Genomic DNA, 19,539 nt, shown 5'->3' on the forward strand with positions numbered 1-19,539 from the left:
CCAGTTGGGGTAGTGGTGTGCAAATTCTAGACTTCGTCTCCGGTGAACAGCAATCAGCATGGCTGCATGAACCAGGCGCTTGCTGCAGGGGCCCATACGCAGCAATGTTCATCTGGGCGTCAGTTGCTCAACACCTGGACGTCTATTCGCCCGAGTAAATCGCCACTGCCGTCGTTGATCCCTATCACGAAATTTGAAGAAAAGTTAAAAAAAATTGCAGCTTGCGAGAGTGAACGAACACCTTCGCAGTCAATAGACTTAGAGGAATGGAGAGGAGAGGAGAGGAGCGCAGTCGAGGAAGAAGTCCCACCTCCCTCTCGCAGGGCTGGCAGCCTACGTGCGTGTCCTGTGCTCCTGCGGAAGCAGAACTAGCACAATGCTCGTAGAGATCGCCGATCTCTTCTGGTGTTGCGAGGATCGTACTCCAATCCCGTCACGGATCAAGATTATCTCTTCACTCATTTCAAAACAACAAAGCATTCGGTCTACAGTTCAAGTGTTTCCTGAGATTAGAAGTGTACTAAACGAAGTAGTTCATGTCCACCTTCTATCAGTATCTTACGCAAGCATAGTTCGAAATACCCCACCTAAAACTGCCACGTCATGTGCCCGCTAAATAACGACGACCATATTAATATTTTGCAGATATTTGTACTTAAAGGCGATCGGAAGACTTCACTCTCCATGACGACTGGTATGTGAAACGCATTATTTAGAATGGACTACCAGTAATCTTGATATCATTTGCTTGAAGCAATAATCATATTCACTACGACTATTTCTACAAGCAAGTACACGTTTCACAAGTAACAAAGTAAGGACGTTTGGGAATGCGCCCTTGAAATATATGATTGCGTCTGGATACGTGGAGATCAAACACATAGGCCTAATTTTGTCCCGCACTATCTCACAGACTGATGGAACTGTGATGTCTGATCAGCTTTTGCACGACGAGATAACGGTGCCTTATGGTACATGCGTTATAATCGGATTTAGGTCACCGCAGTTTATGTTCGGACATTCTGTTACGAACGATAGACATAGTTGTTATTGCATGAGGGGCAAACGTATCAAAACTAAACCGAGCTGCAGCGGATGGATATGGCGTAATGCTAATCCCCGAAACTACGCTGTCAACATCGTGTGCAGTGCACTTGGTGTTCCTATGTGTAGCCAATGTGTATTATCGTTATGTCACATGAAGTAACCATCATATGACACTGCGTAACAAAGAAAATACGTGAATTATCCGTTATGAGATAATGTATAGTGGTTGCCATTACAAACGTAATTTGCCTCGATGAGCTGTAGCGCTAAAATGCACACAATCCGCTAACACTCTCGATAGCAGCATCGCATTATTGCTCGCTGTAACTGAGTATGAAAAACTACTAAGATCTGTAAGCAAACGATACTACTTCAATTTTTCAAAGCTCGCCAGCATTTTGCAGTGCCTGGTGAAACATGAAAAGCTAAATAACGTATCTACATATTACACGCTGGTTATGGACTGACAGTAACAAAACAGTTGTTTATTGCTAAGACAACTTAACTATGTATACTTTCAAATTATTGTAGTTAAATATAACGTTGAAGTTAAAAAAAACTTGACCCATTTTCCGGATATAATAAGCTAACAGTCTAAAAGTGAGGGGTGACCAGTGCCATCAATAGAACTGTAACCCACAGGATGGTTTCTCAGAATCGAGGTACATATCTGTTCTATTAGGTTGATTTCTGCTGACTACTGCCGCTAGCGGGATGGTAGACAATTTATGTAGTACAAGTCGGCCAAAACATTCTTTAAATTAGCTTGTCGAACACACTCATTTCCATAACCACAATCGTTTGAATAATCTGTTCAGTAGGAATACAGTCAACATTTGTGCTGCCGAAGACAAAAAAACGTCGCGAGCGCAACTGTCTCGAGGAAAATTTAAGTATATCAGACTAATTGGTTAAGTTGGATAATTCGTACGAAGGTCATGCTGCTGAACTGCAACATCAGTGATGGTGATCGCGCAGCTAGTAACATTACTGCCGAACGCGTCACACAGATGCTACGGACAAATGTTTCTTAGCAGCTATCTGAATCGATCAGCACAGCGTATGGCGTACAAGATTGGCAATTCTATGTTTCATGCTAGTATCGATTTCGATTTATAAGGTTAACTAGCCGCACAAAGTAATACTGAAGTGAAATCAGTTGTTTTATCTGACTTGGCACCGACGACGTAGGCTAATTATGAGGGCGAATCAGCCCTCATGCCTTTATTTTTTATTAGCCAAAATAAGGTAAGTACAGGTAATTACAAATGGCTCAAATGGCTCTAACCACTATGGGACTTAACATCTGAGTTCATTAGTCCCCTAGAACTTAGAACTACTTAAACCTAACTAACCTACGAGCAGCACACACATCCATGCCTGAAGCAGGATCCGTACCTGCGACCGTAGCAGCAGCGTGGTCCCGGACTGAAGCGCCTAGAACCACTCGGCCACAGCGGCCAGCAGGTAACTACAAATATATGTATTATTCTACGTACTTTATTTTTCCACATAGTTCCCACACCAATTCAAATATATGTCCTATCGCAGCACTAAACTCGAGATGTAAAGGGACATTTCGAGGTAGAATTCGCCTGGGTGCCTGGAACCACCGTCGGACTGCTCCCTTGGCTTCATTGTTGCACGTCGTGAATCGCTGTCCTACGAGGAACTTCTTCAGCGGACCAAAAACGTGGACATCAACACACCTCGCCCCGGGTGATATTCACATTTGCATGGTAGGTGGCCCAGACTCTCCCTGTGATATGACCGGAGCTTGTCGGCGGTTCTGACTGCTACCTGTGGCCTCGCATTATCATGAAGAATAACCATGTGTCCACATGGAGAAGTCTTCGCCACTTCTTCCTGATGGCACCCCGCAAACGTGACAGTGTGGAACAACAACTAACGGCACTGAAGGGTGCACTCATGTTTTATACAATCAGCGAAGAACGCCTTCTCCCCGAACGCTCATTGTCATGCAAGTCTCCACGACCTTTTGCGAACCCACAACACCATCACTGCCTCATACTTATCAAGGCGAGACACTTTTACCTATCGTGGGCTGATTTTCTGTGTGGATTTCGATTGGTGTTTGTCCCTTGCTTCATAGAAAACGAATCACACTTCTTCGCTCGTTTCGTTTGAAGCACAACCGTCGTCTTCAACAGCTGACAGCTGCGGAGCTACCGGCAGATCAGGCCGGGCAGGTCCAAGAAAGCTCCGCCGCTGGTGATGAATATGTTGACTTAGTATTTACAGCCATAATTTGGCTAACGAAAGGGGAACAAAATCTTTCTGATTAGGTCTCATATTTCTGATCACAAAAGCACAGAAGACTGAGAACTTTCCAGTCGGTCAGTTGGAAATGCCAAACAGGAAACAATGAAATAAGTTGATGATACGAATATGCGAGACCGCAGAATGAAGGGTACACTACATCCTACACACACACACACACACACACACACACACACACACACACACACACACACACACACACACACACACAGTGACGCGATTACTGGTAACTTACGAACTACGTATGCAGAACAACATTTTAACACAGAATTTGGTAATGTTTAGAAATGTTTTCGCAGGATGATAACTGCAGATTAACTTCATTACCATTGTCCAGAACCCAACCAAAAATCGAAACAATGAACAAAGACTACAGAGATAACTCCAAAGGAAATGAATACCGTTTCTCACTTGGAAAAGTGAGTAACACTAAAAAACGTATTCCAAGAAGTCAGCATCATATCTAGGAGATATAATGTTTCATACTTTGATCGTTTAATGTTGGAGTCGAAAATGAGTACTATCGGCAAAAAGGAAGCAATCTTCTCCAAAGGAAGAATTGATTCTTACTTCTCAATCTCATCAAACAAAAAAGTGGTACATCCACAACGCCGAAGTATATAACAGAGCTAGACAAAACCCATTTTACCGACGAGATGAAAAAATCGGAAACTTCCTAGTTTTTTTCTTTTCCGCCAGGTAAATAGGCAATGGAATGGCAAAAGATTTACAGTGCGTTTTACTAACTACCTATTCCTTTTAAAAATGTAAGATAAATTATTCACGAGGAAATTTTTCAGAAATTTTGAAGAGAGATTTTGCTATGGGCACTTTATTCTGATCTTAATTTATATTATTTCCGTATTCTGCACAAAAAGCTTCTTCAGAATGGCAAGTTCGAAATTCCTAACTCAATTACATCACGATCGAATACAGTGTACTGCCTGACACAGTCATGTCGGCTAAATATCTTGGCGTATCGTTGAAAAGCCATATGAAACTGAACGACGATGTAAGGCCAGACTGTGGAGGCCCAGAGGATCACTACCGGTGGCCGTGTCATCCCGGCCTTGGGCTTCATGCAGATGTTCTATCGGCCGTCTAGCAGAATTTCCAGGCCGCGAAGCAGCTACTACTGGCTCAAGTAGGTCCTCAAAGGCATCACGAGGCTGAGTGCGTCCCGTACAGTCTACCAGCACATGAAAGTCCTTGACAGTTCCTGGAATCGAAGCCGGGTCCTCTGCATGGCAGCCATCTACAGTGACCACTCAGCTGCGGAGGTGGTCCTAGGACGATAGTAGGGAAGGCGAATTACCGTGTACGAGTATAAAACACTTGCGCGACGCAGTGTTGAATATTGCTCGATGCTTGCGATCCCAACACGTTGGGTTAAAAGAAGACATCGAAGCAATTCAAAGGGAGTTCTGCAGATTTAGTTCTGGTAGGTTCGACAAACACGTGAGTATTACGGAAACACTACGTGAACTAAACGGGAATTCCTTTAGGGAAGACGACGTTATTTTCGTGAAACACTACTGAAAAGAACTAGAGAACCGGCATTTGTGACTAACTGCAGAACAATTCTACTTCTACCAAGGTACATCTCGCGTGAAGATCGCGATGACAAGAGAGATCAGGGCTCATACGGAAGCTTAAAGACAATCGTTTTCCCTCGCTGCATATGCGGCTGGAACAGACAAAGGAATGACCAGTAGTGGTACAAGGTACCCCCCCCCCTCCCCACATGCATCGTAGCTTGCGGAATGCGTACGTAGACTTATTTGATATCACTAGTAACCAAAGACTGATAGACAACATAAGGATATTTGAATTTGTTAAAGTAACTCACCCAGAATTTGCTGTTTCCATGCGCTCGCAAACTGCTTCCAGTTGGAAACTGCGGCATGCAGGCTGCAGAAGCGCAGGTCGAGATTGCAGAACCAAGCAAAGCGAGGCCGCCCTAATAACAATGCGAGGATTGACGGCGGGTGCCATGCACGCAGGGCCAGGGGGGCCAACTTAATAACGCCAACTTCCGACGAGGATAAGCGCGCCCTGGGCACGGCTTTAATTACTTTTTCATTAAAATGCCCTATGCCCGATAAAAGAAATTCCGACGCTTAATTAATAATTCCAGACATTTGGAGCGCTTTGCGCAGTACAGATGTTGGCGGCGGTTCGCTTTTTCATCCAATTAGAGTCGACCGCCTACCCTGGCCATTAGTAGGGCGGCATCTGCCCCGCAACGGTCACTACAAAGTGAAAACGGCGCTCTTGCCGCCGCGGATTATCGTGGCTTGCAATCACACGCCGCTATACCAAAACCACACTAAACGGGGAAAAATGTCGTCGAGCTGACAATTTCTACTCCCTTAACTAGCTATAATGAGCGTTTAGAATTCCCTGCCGCAAATACAATATGCATACACAAAATCATCACAACTTATGATTACATGGCTGTAAGAGCATGCATTTTACTGGACTTGGCCACTTCATTCAACATATCACATCACTCTACATGAAGGAAATTGATAGACAAAGGCCTTTCACGACACCTGTGTACATCACTTCTGTACGTCGTGTACATTATCTGTATGTCCGCTGTGTAACAGCATTTTCTGTAGAAGCACGGACACATCAAGCATCGTACTTTCGTGAGGTGTAAGTTGGGAGCTATGGGATATGGAAATACATGTCATCATTCGAGAGAAGTACCGAGACTGGAAATGGAAAGATCTGGAACTTGTTCAGGCGCTCATGACCACGATGCTGAGGGCCCCACAAACCAGCATCATCATTAAGTACATGTCACTTTAAATTTGTGAGATTTCATCAATGAAACTGGACTCGTTTCGGTGTACTTATGTCGGAATCTGTCCTTTGTTATGCCTATGTACTAGCGTACCAGGTTACGGCTTAAACTTATATATACTATGAATTATTAAAACCACCTCTTGTGAACATTTCCAGTGTTGAGATGGCTGTATGGATATGTTATGAACGCCAATAAATTAAAAAGAAGTCAATGAAATTCGCAAACAACGCCCCCATCCCCAAACATCTCATACATTTTCATGATGGAACTTCCTCTGATTAAGGACAAATTACCATTGGTGTTCCACAGGGTTCAATACTGATACTGCTCCAGGTCTTGTTTGCGTCTCGGGGTATAGTCCAAGGATCGCGGCTCCACACCAAAGTCAGCAACACACAGACCGATACTACAGACATCAGCGATGTCCCGCTGCAATCCACAACAACGAATCGGAGAGGCTGAACAAGACACCCCGTCTCTCTCTCAGCACAGCAGCGCCCTAGTTCGGAGGTCAATATAGAGGCGAACTTGGAAGCGCTCTGCTCAGTTCTGTGACCTCAGCTGAAGCAGTCAACATCACTGAGTAGGACTAAAGAGTTATTCAAGTCTCAGATGGAAATGTACTTTTGTAAATACTGAACGTTGTGCTTCAAGAAAAAAACTGTTGATTAGTGCATCAAATGATGTTTTAATAGTCAATGACCATTTTAAATTATCAAGCAGTCCTGTAGCAAGGTACTGTATCATTTTAAGTAATTTTTTATCACTCATGTAATAAACTCAAGTAATATTTCACATGTTGTAGTTCAGAGAGCAATAAAATAACCCAAGGTTAGGACGGAACGACTGTACATTTGTCCGGTCATAGCACGTATTACGTGAATGAAGCAGAAATAGTGCTCTTTCCTAATGGCTGATCATAACCAAGCCGAACAGAGATACAACAGAAGAAAAAATAAAATATCAACAGAAAAAACAATAAACGAAATATTCACAAACTTTATTGATTGAGTCTCGATAAATTATTTATTAGTTACAAAAAACACAGTTCATTTAGTTCTGTATAAGATGGCACACATCATCACCAAAATAGGTTTTGCTGATCGTGTTTGACAGCTTTGATAAATCTTTGAAACGACATTTTGTAATGCGCAATCGTACAATTAAAAGCAAATTATACACCACGCTCACTTGTTACAAAATGTCATTTCTAATATGATATCACCATTAAAAATAAAGCACGGTGGAAAGCACACATAAAAATGAAAGTTAAAAATTCCAAGATGTGCACGTTGATAGAAACTTATTATAGATCATTCCAAACGCTTGCATTCACCGACACTTGCTCTGTGTCTAATTCTCATTTTAGTGATGACAGGTGACAAAAAATAGCTTATTATGCATAATTTCACTCATTATACATTGATGTCGTATGGTATATTTCCTGGAACAATTCCACACAGAAACGTGCTGTAAGGTTAATAACTGGCGTTCATTCTCTAACATCACGAATGCTGGTGTTTAAAAATCCAGCTACATTAACTGTGATGAGAAGGACCTCCCGCCTACCCGTCTCTCTCTCTCTCTCTCTCTCTCTCTCTCTCTCTCTCTCCCTCTCCCTCCAGTTTAGTTATGAATCTTTATTCTACATCGTGCCGATCGGTGTGTGATGTACAACACAGACAGCACCAGCATTCCTTAGTTTTCTCTCTTCGAATCACGGTTGTCGCAATGGGACAAACTTCTTAATACCTAGTTTTTTTTCCGCAGATTGGGGTCTAGTGAGTGCCGTGATGGCAGCTCAGGTTATTCAGTAAGGGGTGTAGCCACCCTCTGTAATAAAAAAACTAGAGTGGTGTAACGTGACATCCTCCTCTAGCATTACTTTTCTTCAACAATAGTTGTCGATACCAGTATTATTTTCCGAATTTTGGACAGGTCAATATTGTCTCAGAAATAAATAACAGACTCCAGTCTGCAACACATTTCTTTATGAAAGCAGGTCGATTTACTCAGGATTCCAATACACTATATTATTCCTTGCTCTCTTGGCTACAAAACCCTACTTTTCGTCATAATCTCCGCCCAAATGCGATAGCCTTACGTCACCTTACTGAGAGAGATTGTATGCCCGCATGGTACCTCTCTACTGGCCGGCGTCGAAGCCAACGTCTTCCTGCATCGATAACCTCCCCATAATCCACGTGCATCTTTCACTGGACCGAACAGACGGAAGTCTGAAGGTGCGAGATCCGGACTGTAGGGCAGATGAGGAAGAACAGTCCAATGAAGTTAACTGAGCGCATCCCGTGTGCGTTGTCAAGGAGAAGGAGAAGTTTGTGTGTGCCGCGCGGGGTAACCGCGTCGAAGGTTCGAATCCTCCCTCTGGCGTGCGTGCGTGTGTGTGCGTGTGTGTGTGTGTGTGTGTGTGTGTGTGTGTGGTCCTCAGTTTAAGTTACATTGAGGGCCGATGACCTCAGCAGTTTGGTCCCATAGGAACCTACCACAAATTTCCTAAATATCCAGAAGTTCGTGTGCATTTTCGTGGCTACGAAAATGTTGAAGTTATTTCTTCAGTTTCCTGCTGATAGCACAATACAATTCAGGGTTGGTTATTCCACCGTGAGGCAGGACATCGAACAGAATAATCCCTTCAGAGTCCCAGAAGACCTTCGCCAATTCTTTACCGGCTCAGGATTCGGCTTTCTGAGTTTTTCTTCGGAGGAGAGGTGGTGTGGTGCCACACAATGGATTACTGTTTTGTTTCCAGTTCCAAATGATAAACCTATGTTTTATCGCCTGTGCCGATATTCGACAACAAATTGACGCGATCAGCCTCGCAACGCACAAGGAACTCCGCAAAGGTGGTACTTCGCTGCTCTTAATGGCCTACTGTTAGGCGGCGAGGAACCAAGCGTGAACACATCTTTCAGTAACCTAACCCAACAGGTGAGACAATGGACTCGCATTTGGGAGGACGACGGTTCAATCCCGCGTCCGGCCATCCTGATTTAGGTTTTCCGTGATTTCCCTAAATCACTCCAGGCAAATGCCGGGATGGTTCCTCCGAAAGGGCACGGCCGACTTCCTTCCCCATCCTTCCCTAATCCGATGAGACCGATGACCTCGCTGTCTGGTCTCCTTCCCCAAACAACCCAACCTAACCAACAGGTGAACGCATGTGTCAGTACTATGAACGAAGGCGTTCAGCTGTACGATGAGTTGTTTGATTGTTATTCGTCGACCACATCGGATGAGAGTGTCCTAACGTTTTAACATTGCAGGAATCGCAGCTCCGGCACGCCGGAGATCGGACAGGTTTGCGCGACCTTGTTGCGATGATGACAGACGTTTCGCCGAACGACTCACCGTCCTTTTGGCCACTATTAGGCCTCCACAGATATTCTTCAATCCCGTACCAATATATGCGATGTCCTGGTTTTTCGCCAAAAGAAAGTCAATGACAGCTCTCTCCACGTAAAGCACCTCCGTCAGAGAGGCTAGATATAGCGCCACCACCTATCGGAACTTCATGAAACCATAAGTGCCGAAGCGGGAATATTCCAAGATGCCCCACAACAAATTCCACATTTTTTCAACAGAAATCATCCGAGAAAAAAATGATGCATTACTTACTAAATGCCCTCGTACGTTGACATCCGACCATGTCTTCTGTGTGCTTCACGTATTTTGGGAGGCAGAGTAGAAAAATTTATGTTTATTCCATAAGACACCCGAAGACGAATGCCATCCGTCAACTGATCGAGATGTTGCTTTCTCTAACATATCTGGTCTAAGCTTGGGCTTCTGTACCCGGCCCAGAGGTTGCTGTTTGTGAGGTAGCGTGTGGTGGCTTGCAGTGAGGCACCTCGCCGGTGGAGCGCATAAATCGTGACGGCGGGTGGCCGGGGGCAGTGCAGCTGGAGGAGAGCCAGAGCCAGCGCGGCTGGATGCAAAGTGCGCCGCGCCGCGCCGCGCCACGCTGCTACGCGCCGCTGCGGCCTTGGGCGGACCGGTCTGGCCCGGCGCCGCGTTCCCGTACTGCGGCCCTAGCTGCTGGCGGCGCTTCCGTCACGGCTTCAGAAAGGTTAAAAGGCCGCCGGACCTGGCTCTCCACGCCACCGCACAAAGCGCTTTGCATTTCTGCCGCTGCTATCAGCACGTCGCACGAGGCTTCTCTCTCGCTGTTATCATACAGGACGGCTCCGAAGCTTCAGGGGGCTGGAATACAGTCGAAACTTACACTGTGCAGCCGCATTCCTGTGACCACCTGTCAAAAGTCTAGACAGCCATTTTTTGCAGCGCGAGACGTGCAGCAGGCGAGTCAATGAGGTTCTGGAAGGACCGATACGGATGCGTAGCCGTGGCGAGTCCAGTGCTGTGGCCACCTGTGCTATGCTTCTCGGTTGAGGACCGATGGCGAAAACTGCCCGATCGAGGTCGTCCCACATATTCTCTAAAACTAAAAAAAAAAAAACTATAAACTCCGAAGTCCAATCGGCCGCGGTGTCACCCTCAGCCAAGAGGCGTCACTGGCTGCGGATATGCAGGGGCATGTGCTCAGCACACCACTCTCCGGGCCGAATGTCAGTTTACGCGAAGGGAGCCGCTACTCAATCAAGTAGCTCTAAAATTTGTCTCACAAGTGGCTGAGTGAGCCCCGCTTGCCAACAGCGCTCGGCAGACCGGATGGTCATCCATCCAAGTGCTAGCCCTGCCCGACAGCGCTTAACTTCGGTGATCTGACGGGAACTGGTGCTACCACTGCGGCAAAGCCGTTGGCCCACATATCCTCTAATGGGTTGAAATGCGGGGAGATTGATAGTAAGGGGAGTGTAGTAAACTCATCCTGGGGCTCTTCGAACTACGCACGTACTCTTCGAACTGTAACACGTCGCATTGTGCTGCTGGTAGACGCCGTCGTGCAGAGGAAAAACAGCCTGCATGTAGGGGAGATGCTTCCCTTGTCTCGGCAACAAGGAACAAGCCATCATACGTGTTTGAGTTGTGATTGTGTGTGTGTGTGTGTGTGTGTGTGTGTGTGTGTGTGTGTGTATTGTTTGGGGGAAGAGACCAAACTGTGAGGTCATCGGTCTCATCGGATTAGGGAAGGGCGGGGAAGGAAGTCGGCCGTGCCCTTTCAAAGGAATCATCCCGGCATCTGCCTGGAGCGATGTACGGAAATAACGGAAAACCTAAATCAGGATGGGCGGACGCGGGATTGAACCGTCGTCCTCCCGAATGCGAGTCCAGTATACCATCAGTGTTTGCTGAAGTTATGGAAAATAATGTGTATTTAAGGATAATTGATCATTTTTCATCACATAACGTGCTATCAAATGTACAGTTCGGTTTTAGAAGTCGTTTAAGGGGACATTATAAGCAAAATTCGTTGAAATTTGATATTTTCTGTTTCCTGCTCCATAATGTACTATGGACTTTCCTGAACATTTTGATATATAATACATTAAAAATCAAACAATTATGAGACCTTCAAATAATATTTTGAATGTTGACGTGTGACTGTTTCGCGGCTACGCATGTACTATCACAGTTGAGCAGTCACATCTTGGGAACTACAGTCTAGAAGGCTGTGAATTGCTTTGTTTTGTGCCGACTGCCACGTCTCAAAAGTTGGCATTACGAATAAACAAATCAGTACTTTCTTTCTGATACTACTGTTCGTTGAAAGTAGTGTGACTTTCGGCTATTTTTGTAGTAAGCTAACTTCTACTGCTTTTTACAGGAATGTTATGGGAAGGCCATTAGAGATAACTGTGACAATTTAGAGAAGATGAAGAGAGCTGTGTGGAGCACTTTCTTTCATCGAATATAAACAGATGAAAAGCCGTGTCATGCTTTGTGTCCACCTCCACCAAACACTTGGTGTAAATATAGGCAAGCTGAATTTTCTGGGCACCCTACATGAATTTACACATTAATATTCTCTTGCTTTGGCAGCAATGGAGGCAGTCAAACCTATTTACAGAGATGTGGCAAACCCTGAGCTACTACAGAAGTGTTTACATGGGAAGAGCCAGAATGTGATGAGTTCTTCAATAATGTTGTATGGTGCCGTGTGCCTAAAAATGTATTTGCTCGCCTTTGATTCTAAAGTTAGCTGTGTCTGATGCTGTAATAACTTTTAATGGTGGAAATTATGAAAGACATTAGGTTCTGGAGAAGTTAGGAGCAAGATTTGGACAGAACACAGCTAAAGGACTGCTGGAACTGGACGAGCTTCGTGCACGTGAAGCAGAGTTAGCTGCTCAGTAAACGACAGAAGAAGCAAGAAAGAAAAGTAGGAGGCAAGCACTGGGCCATTGTGACACTGAAGAAGAGACAGACTATGGGCCGGGGTGGCAATTCCAGTGCATAAAAGACGCAGAAATTTAAGCCTGTATAAGAATTTCTAATAAAAAAGTTTTAAACCTCAATACCTCTGAACTACATTTTTTGCAATAAATGACCCGTTTTCTAAAAAAGTACTGATGGCAGAAACATGAAATTTTCACATGCCAAGTGTGAGATTAAACACATAAGGAACTAGAACAATTAAAATATCCTGAGTTGTTTTGTTTTTATGTTCATTTATTACAAAATTCTGTCAAAAAATTGAGTGTTTCAAAAAAAAGATAATATGCCCCACAATACAATTTTAGTAGTAATTCTTTTCAGTGTATCTAGAAAGGTGCATTCAACAATTATGGAACATTGTAAATTGGTGTCTTAAAAAGTTTCCAAGATAATGGGTCACAAAACTCGATAATTTAACGTTGGCGGCATAGAACATACAGTGTCCCCCTAAGAACTGAAAATGCTATATTCTCTTTTTTCTGTGAGGTATTTGATGGGTTAAACAAAAGGTTTCGAACGCTAGGCATATTTTTTTTATTTAACTAAGGCGTTTGATTGTGTTGATCACAAAACATTTATCCAGACGTTCGACCATTACGGAATACGGGGAGTATCTCACAATTGGTTCACCTCTTACTTTAACAGCAGACAGCAAAAGCTCATTATTCACAGTGTTGAGTATGGCTGTGATATGGGGTCTGAGTGGGGTACGGTCGAATGTGGGGTGTCCCAGGAATCAGTGTTGGGGCCACTCCTGTTTCTTATTTATATAAATGATATAAAGAGAACTAAACTCCGCCCTAAAGGGCCTTGGAAGGACCAATGGTACAGACCGGCCGCCATGTCATCCTCAGCCAACAGTGTCACCGGATGCGAACATGGGGCGACATGTGGTCAGAAAACCGCTCTCCCGGCCATATATCAGTCTATGAGACCGGAGCCGCTACTTCTCAATCAAGTAGCTCTTCACTTTGTCGTACTAGGACTGAGTGCACCACGCTTGCCAAAAGCGCCACGAAAATTAATCTACTTTGCTCATTTTCATTCGCTTATGTCGTATGGTATTATATTTTGGGGTAACTCTTCCCATTCTAAAACGTTATTTTTGGCTCAGGAACGGGCAGTTCGGGCAGTAAGTGGTTTAAGTTCGGGAACCTCATGTCGACCCCTGTTCACTAGTCTGGGTATTCTGACATTGGTTTCTCAATATACATACCTTTACTGTCGTTTCTTGCTAACAATGTCAGCTTATTCCCAAGAATAAGCAGCTTTAACTCAGTTAATACTCGGCTTGTGCAGAAAGGTGTGCAGTATACTGCTGCATCCATTTTCAATAACCTACCACAAGACTTCAAAAATCTTAGCAGTAAGTAACGCGCTTTCAAATCGAAACTGAAGAGTTTCCTCATGGGTCACTCCTCCTCTTCTGTTGAGGAAATCCTTGAAAAATTAAGCTGATTCTTATGTTATATTGCTGCATACGTTTACTCAGATTTATGGCTTGACTTTTTTTCGGTTCACAAACATTATATTTCTATCTATTATTACTTTTATGTTGTATTTCATGTACTGACACGTTCCATGACCTTGGAGATTTGCTCCTCAATTTGACCCTACGGAACTTGACGTGTAAATAAAAAATAAATAAGCAATCTGCATGGAAACAGAAGACCTGTCTTCTTCGCTACATGCACCCTATGATTCCCTCTGCCTTTTGTGAAGCTCCCGTACTTACTTGCAAGGAAAATGACGATTAGGGTGTAACGACCGTCGAGACCATTAGACATGGGGCACAAGCCTGAATTGTACAATGACAAGGAAGGAAATTTGCCGTGATCATTCAAAGGAATCATCACGACAGTCGCCTTCAACGATTTAAGGAAATCACGGAAAAGTTAAGTCTGGACAACAGATGGGAAACTTTATCTCGTTATCCTGAACATCAGTCCAGTACTTCATCACCACGTCATCTTGCTGAGTCTCTTCACATTCCACACGTGCGGTCATCCCTCTAGTGGCATTTAGTCGTGACAAGCAATGGTGATGACCTTTTAGGTCGCAGCGACCAGAATTATTCTCCGCCCACGATAACAATCGCTTAGACAAGGCATTGGCAACCTCTGGTGACCCGCGCTCCTAGCGCATAAAGTCAAAACTGTGATTTTATTGGGTAACGCTCTGTTATAATGGCACGCCACACCGACAAACTACGCCTAAAAAGAAGAATATTTCATTTTAATGGACAAGAATTATTTACCCATGTTAATACGAGAAATAATACCAAAACATGGCGATGAAATAGACAATCCCAATCGAGAAACGAAAGGTATAGCTTTGCAAATGGTTCCGCGAGCCGAATGAACCCAACCGCAGGCCGGATCCGACCCGCGGTCCGCCAGTTGACCACTTGTGGGTTAGGCGTTACCTTGTACCGACCTTACACGTAGACTTTTGGCTACGTGCCCGCCTTTGAGAATTGACAGCGTTGACGGCATACAGGCAGACTCCAGCAGATTTTTCCCGTTACAAAAAAGCTCCCATGAGACCGACGAGCCTACTGATATGACACGTCGCTTATCAGCACTCCGCACCAATAATTTCGTAGAGTCGGATATTAGCTAGGTACTGTGGAGTAGTGCAAATAAGTGTTATTTTCTGTGCCAGATGAGAACAGAACCAATAGTCAAGCCATAATAACAGCAATTTAGGTCACCAGAACTATAAACCGACCTACCAGGTAGAATAATACACTTTTCCGCGAGATAGGTAATACATACGAGAGGCATTTGAAAAGTCCACGCAAAAATAAAAACTACATACGTGTTTGGGATAAACCTTTTTTATTTTTCGACATAGTCTCCTTTTAGACTTTTACACTTCTTCCAACGCTGTTCTAATTTGTTGATCCCTTCCAAATAATAAGAATTGTCCAAGTCAGCAAAATAGCTATGTTGCTGCAATCATCTCCTCGTTTGAATAAAATCTTTGTCCCGCCAGCCATTTCTTCAAATTGGGGAACAAATAGTAGTCCGAGGGAGCGAAGTCTGGAAAATAGGAGGGAATGTGAAACAAGTGGGAATCCATTTCCATTAATTTTGCGACCACAAAAAATGGCTCTGAGCACTATGGGACTTAGCTTCTAAGGTCATCAGTCCCCTAGAACTTCGAACTACTTAAACTTAACTAACCTAAGGACATAACACACATCCATGCCCGAGGCAGGATTCGAACCTGCGACCGTAGCAGCAGCGCGGTTCCAGACTTAACGCCTAGAACTGCTCGGCCAGCCAGGCCGGCTTTGCGACCACAACTGCTCAGGTGTGTGCTGGTGCATCGTCGTGATGGAAAAGGACTTTTTTGCGGTCCAATCGCCGGCGTTTTTCTAGCAGCTCGGTTTTTAAACGGTCCAGTAACGATGAATAATATGCACCTGTAATATTTTTACCTTTCTCCAGATAGTCGAAGAGGATTATCCCTTGCGAATCCCAGAAGACTGTCGCCATATCCTTTCCGTCCGAAGGAATGGTCTTCGCCTTTTTGGTGCAGATTCTCCCTTGGTAACAGATTGTTTAGATAATTGTTTGGTCTCAGGATCATAGTAATGTATCCATGTTCCATCCACAGTGACGAAACGACTCAAAGTCCTGCGGATTCTTCCTGAACAGCTGCAAATCATCCTTGCAACACTTCACACGATTCCGTTTTGGTCAAGTCTGAGCAATCGCGGAACCCATCTTGCGGATAGCTTTCTCATGTCCAAATGTTTATGCAAAATATTGTGTACCCGTTCATTCGAGATGCCCACAGCACTAGCAATCCCACGCACTTTACATCTTCTGTCGTCCATCATCATATCATGGATTTTATGAATGATTTCTGGAGTCGTAACCTCCACAGTGCGTCCAGAACGTTCAGCATCACATGTGCCCATATGGCCACTCTGAAAATTTTGAAACCACGTATAAACTGTTCTAATCGAACGTGCAGAGTCACCGTAATGTTTATAAAGCTTCTCTTTACTCTCCCGAGGCGTTTTGTCTTTCACAAAGTAGTGTTTAATCACCACACGAAATTCATTTTCGTCCATTTTTTGACAATCACTCGACTTCCTTGATTCACACGAATGCCAAACACAAAGAAATAGACCAATATTGCTGAAAATTGGTGTGCGTTCTTTCCAAAGATGCTACTAACTAAACATGACCTCGATACGCGCCGGTGGTGCCATCTCTCGGACTTTGCACGGAAATTTCAAACGCCCCTCGTAGTATAGGTGGGCGGTATCGGGCATTCAGCCACAGAAATCGAGCTACGCTGTTGGATGTGTGCTACCCTGTGAAATATGTACGTTAGTTGCTTAAATTACAGGAAAGAAAGAACGAAGATTAGGGCTTAATTACCGTTGACAACGAGGGCATGGGGAACAATCTGGTCTTGTATAAAGCGTGCCGAAGGAATTCAACGAGCCCTTTCAACGAAATAACTTGCCATTTGTAGTAAGCGATTTAGGTTAATCACAAAAAATGGCATTACGAGTATTTAAGGCACTGCACTTCTGAATAACAGTTCGTGTCTTAGCGTTCCTCTAGTTGCTAACGAGAATTAACACTAAAGGCTATCAGCTATCGTTTTGTAAGAGTAGGAAGATGATTAATCCTAGGCGATGCCCTGGTGCAGCAGTTGTTTACACGAGAGTTGCATTGGCTGAAGCTGGTATAAGACCAAAAGAAAAGTAATGTACCGCATTCGTTTTACGACAGATAGTGAGAGAGGTCACAGATTTATATTGTCGCTTGGTCACGATACGACAGCACGAATTGAGATGTGAAACGGCTTTACTGCACGCCTGCGACAAATTATTTTCCTAAAGGTGTACTTTCCAAACCCAGAGCTGTTTACAGCCGCCATAAAAGTCTTGACGAGATAGCTGCAAGCGTAATCGTTCACTTTATGATTCGATGCCAAGTAAACAGTTACCGAAAGCGTAATTACCAGCACATTGGGCTAAAAATGATACTCAGACGGATCTAATCTTCTAAAGAAAGAAGATAAATGTGAAAAATACAGTATTCTGTGGGGGACTAATAAGGTAAGGAATGAGAATGTTCTTTGCAGAATCGGAGAGGAAAGGAATATGTGGAAAACGCTGACACGAAAATGGGACAGGATGGAAAGATATTTGTTAAGATGTCACGGAATAATATCCATGCTACTAGAAGGAGCTGCAGAGCGTAAACACTGTAGAGGAAGACAGAGGAATACAGCCAACAATTAACTGAGGACGTAGGTTGCAAATGCTACTCTGAGATGAAGATACTGGCACAGGTGAGAAATTCGTGGCGGGCCGCACCAAACTAATCAGATGACCGACGAATAAAAAAAAAAAAAAAAAAAAATTTAAAAACATATACTTCATACGAATATGAACCATCTCCAGCCGAATAATGGAATGATGACGATGAAAATTTGTGAAGGGCCAGGACTCAAACCCGGACATCCCGCTTTACGCGAGCATTCGCCGTAACAGCTTCGGCTGTCCCACCGCGGCTCACGGCTACACCCGACCGAACTTCCGTATATCGTCTTCCACGTGTCATACCTTTGCTTATGCATCCCATTAATGTTACTCTCATACAGACCAAAGATTTAGTCTTCAGGAGAATCGACCACAGGCCAAAACCAAGTGGTAAACTGAATTTTCGATTAAGGCAGGGAGGGTGCACCATTGGCACAAATGGCAGCTCACTGTCTTCGAAAGGCAGAGATCAGGATTCGAATCCCAGACTGGAAACAGTTTTAACTTGGTACATACAGTCATCACAGCAAACTCTAATTAGAGTAATGGAACTCTTTCTTTAAAAAAAAGAGAAAACGTCGATGGGTAGCAACAAAATCCATCCCAAATTCCAGAACACAGGAATTACGGGTGCCGAGCAATGTCTTTAGCGCTACGATCATCTAATCATCGCGAAAGAAATAAAATCCATTGAAATTAAAGATCATCGTGTCGGCTGCATTTAACTCCCGTGAGGTGGTGCATCAACAGGATTTCTAGCCACCAGTGTCGTAGCCAACGGATACTTGGCACGTACATCTTTCTTAAACCATTTCATTTTTCCATGGTATCTGCTCAACAATTTCTGTTCACTCACTTTTCCTCCAGTCCTCTGACAGCAAAGGTCCCGAGTCTGGATGCTTTCTATCTGGTCTACGCTCAATAGGAATAAGCATTTTTCACACTACTTAGAAGATAATACGTGCTAGCGCCGCCTCCCATTCGCCCATCTGATCCAGGGGCGCTTAGGGAAACAGTCTTCTAATGGTTCACCAAGCTCCTGCCCCGTCACATCGCTTCGCTTATTATTATTATTATTATTATTATTAGTTACTACGTGATGTATATAGCGAACAGTGTCGAAGGAGATGCAGTTTGAGAAGAATCTGAAAAGGTTCAAATCGTTCTAAGCATTATGGGATTTGACATCTGAGGTCATTAGCCCCCTAGACTTAGAACTACTTAAACCTAACTAACCTAAGGACATCACACACAGCCATGCCCGAGGCAGAGTTCGATCATGCGACCGTAGCAGCAGCGCGGTACCGGACTGAAGCGCCTAGAACCGCTCGGCCAAATCTGAAAAGGAATCCGAATCATGGTACGAATGCATATGCTCATGTACAAACATTTGTAAAGCTGGGGCCGTTTTTAAATTTTAAGGCAATATACACTCCTGGAAATTGAAATAAGAACACCGTGAATTCATTGTCCCAGGAAGGGGAAACTTTATTGACACATTCCTGGGGTCAGATACATCACATGATCACACTGACAGAACCACAGGCACATAGACACAGGCAACAGAGCATGCACAATGTCGGCACTAGTACAGTGTATATCCACCTTTCGCAGCAACGCAGGCTGCTATTCTCCCATGGAGACGATCGTAGAGATGCTGGATGTAGTCCTGTGGAACGGCTTGCCATGCCATTTCCACCTGGCGCCTCAGTTGGACCAGCGT

The 19,539-nt window shown here is 44.2% G+C and overlaps 1 protein-coding gene and 1 pseudogene across 2 annotated transcripts in view; both read right to left on the reverse strand.

Moving 5' to 3' along the window:
• LOC126100552 (homeobox protein PKNOX1-like) overlaps positions 1 to 19,539 on the reverse strand; it is a 717,569-nt gene that overhangs the window by 361,740 nt on the left and 336,290 nt on the right. The gene's annotated exons all lie outside the window — the stretch shown is intronic.
• LOC126102439 (5S ribosomal RNA) lies at positions 10,829 to 10,946 on the reverse strand (annotated as a pseudogene).

The sequence above is a fragment of the Schistocerca cancellata genome, chromosome 9 (genome assembly GCF_023864275.1).
Source record: "Schistocerca cancellata isolate TAMUIC-IGC-003103 chromosome 9, iqSchCanc2.1, whole genome shotgun sequence".
NCBI lineage: Eukaryota > Metazoa > Arthropoda > Insecta > Orthoptera > Acrididae > Schistocerca > Schistocerca cancellata.